Genomic DNA, 2,726 nt, shown 5'->3' with positions numbered 1-2,726 from the left:
TTCTACAAAGGAGGACACTGGTTTGCACCCTCTCCTACAACCATGCTGGATCTGGACTGGGAACAAGCCAAACTGACCTCACCAGAACCGTTACCCCAGGGTCTCACGAGGAGAGAACCGGCTGGTCACTGCCAGTCGGCTTTCCAGACTCATCATTCATTGGGCTACTGACCTGTCAATCACTTCTGCTGAGCCAATGAGCAGCACCACTTCCAACAGCCGTTGGAGGGCCCGCCAACAGTTTCCTGGCTAGTTGAGTGTATGGAGAGGGCCCTGCTCCCCAGACCTTCTCCTCTAACCTCCGGATCCTATACATCACGGGCAGGTGGGCATGCGGAGGATCAGTCCAGCCAGCCGAGACCCACACGCAGCTTAGAAGGAGGAAGGGGAAAAGGCTTAGCACCATGTAAATGTTGGGGGTTAGGATGGGTGATGGCGTTAGGAAGACTGGACTCTGCCCCACCCGCAGTTCCTGCGTGACCTGGGGTCAGTTTCCCCCTCGTCCTGCGCTTCAGTTGCTTTTTCAAAAGGAGGAGGTGGATTCCTCCTAATCTCTCAACCCCCTTTTGTTGTTGTTGTTGTTGTTGTTTTGGAAAACACCGTGTGTCAAGAAAGGGAGAGCCCAGCCAGTTCACTGTGAACATCAGGAAAGGCGATGGGTCAGAGGTGAAGAAGCCGAGGGGGATGGAGGAGGGGTGCCCCGGCCTCGGGAGAGCTTTCGGGCCAGAACGGAGTGGGGACAGTCGCCTACCAGAAGGGCCTCTGAGTGTGGCCTCAAAAGAAACGCAGCCTTGTCGTCGTGGCGACTCGAACAGAGGGGGGCTATCGAGATGTAGGTGGAAGGGTCTCTTCCCACCCTGTTCCCAGGTTGTTTTGTTTCTTTCCTGTAGAGAGGGTCCTTTGGAAAAGTTCCATCTCACCGCGTGTGAACTAGGATCGGCTCCCACAGTATTGAATGAGCCTTGAATTTGATGGCTTCTCCATTTTCACAACCAACACCACGTGCAGAAGCTGACAATGACCGATGGGCTTTTTCAGGGGATGTCACAGCCTGGGGGAAAGGCAGAATAACGGGCCACAACAGGTGAGTGTGGGTGAAGAGAGTGGAGCTCTGTCCCTCCTCCAGCCCTCCTCTCTCCTTTCCCCACACCCTTGTCTCCAGCCCTTCCCTCCTCCCACCTGCCCACTCTAGCCCAGGCCACTTCCTCCCCCAGAAATTCAGGGGGGAGGGGGTGGGCATGCTCAGGAAGGGCTGTCCCCTGGCCCCAGCTCTGCTCCGTTGACAAGTAATCAGCTTCCAGAAACTTTAAGAAATTGCTTTTCTGCAAGAGGGCACCAACCTGATCTAGAGGGATAGTCTGTAGTGAGTAGAGTTGGCAAAGCCGTTTCTCTGGCCCATGGGTGCCTGGGCCCCTGTGAGTGAGAGGTTGTCAGCTGAAGAGGTGCAGTAAGCTTGTCCCAACCAAGTACCTGTTGCTGCTGAAGCTTCTTCCAAAACGATGTCTACTTCTCAAACCATCAGCCACCCCCACAGCTGCTTTCCCCCTCTGTTTCATTCGTCTTGCTTTCACTCTATTCTTCTTACTGTCTTTTTTTCCTGTCTCTTTCTCTCTGGGTTGATTTTTCTTTTCCCTTTTGTTTTCTGAGGCCAAGCAGAAACCTGGAGAAGATGGAAGGATGGCGGTAATTGGAAGGAGGGGCATTGACCTGAGCACCCACTGTAGGAGGCAAGACCAGCCTCCCTGCCCTAGCGGGAGTGAATACGGCCCCTCCCCACACACTCAGACATCCCCTTGGTTCCTTGTTTGTTCTTCGGGCCGACTACAGATGGGCACCCCCACTCCAATCCAACATCCCCAGTGACTCCTGCCTCCCAGGTCCACCCCCGTGGGAGGCCCCTACAGAAGCAAAACATAGTCACCTTAGACTCTGGCATACTGAGCCAGGCCCTGATCCTACCTCACCTTCTTGCCAATTTATTATTTAATTAAAAGATTAAATAATACTCATGTGTCTAAAGTATTATTTAAATATGTGTTTCAAATGTAACCTTCCATTCCCCCTTCTTCTCATTTTCCCCATTGTATCCTTCCCAGGACCAAAATGATAGGGAGAGGCTGTGAATAAAGGTAAAATGTAACGGTCCACTTCTCGGTATAGGACAGTGTGAACCATGCTACACTCATGGTCATGGTGTTTGGGAACCCAAGTGCCCTCTCCCCCAGCAAAGAGAATGGTTTCCCTGAGCACCTTGCACACAGGTGGAAGGGCATTCACCTTGCTCTATTGGCACATTATGTAACAAAGGTTTACCAGTAAGAAGGATCTCTGTGTTATCTTCCATCTATATATATAAAAGCCTAAGCAACCATTACGACTGAATGACCAGAATGACGGGTCAACCAGTCACTATGATGTGCACTGACCACCAGGGGGCAGATACTCAACACAGGAGCTGCCCCCCCTGGTGGTCAGTGTGCTCCCACAGCCAACTTCCCCCTTCCCCCATCCATAGGCCCTAATCACTGGCCAGGCCTAGGGACCCCACCCGTGCATGAATTTCTTGTACTGGGCCTCTATAATAAAAGCCCTAAAATAGTTACTTTTGGATTGGCCTGCAGTGAACTATTATGCAGCTATTAAAAATACACTTGAAGACTTTTTTTTTTCATGACATGAGGAAAAAAAGCATTATCCAAAACTATGTGTAGGATGTTCTTAATCTT

General features: G+C 51.4%; 1 long non-coding RNA gene across 1 annotated transcript; it reads left to right on the top strand.

Moving 5' to 3' along the window:
• The first annotated feature begins 261 nt into the window (after positions 1 to 261).
• On the top strand, positions 262 to 1,987 carry LOC114233456 (uncharacterized). The gene is made up of 3 exons (XR_003619595.2): positions 262 to 325; positions 891 to 1,084; positions 1,648 to 1,987. It is a non-coding gene; the product is annotated as an uncharacterized LOC114233456 (long non-coding RNA).
• The last annotated feature ends 739 nt before the right edge of the window (positions 1,988 to 2,726 follow it).

Source organism: Eptesicus fuscus, chromosome 13 (assembly GCF_027574615.1).
Source record: "Eptesicus fuscus isolate TK198812 chromosome 13, DD_ASM_mEF_20220401, whole genome shotgun sequence".
In the NCBI taxonomy this organism is placed as follows: domain Eukaryota; kingdom Metazoa; phylum Chordata; class Mammalia; order Chiroptera; family Vespertilionidae; genus Eptesicus; species Eptesicus fuscus.
Note: the sequence above shows the minus strand (reverse complement) of the source record. Positions and strands in the feature narration are given on the sequence as shown.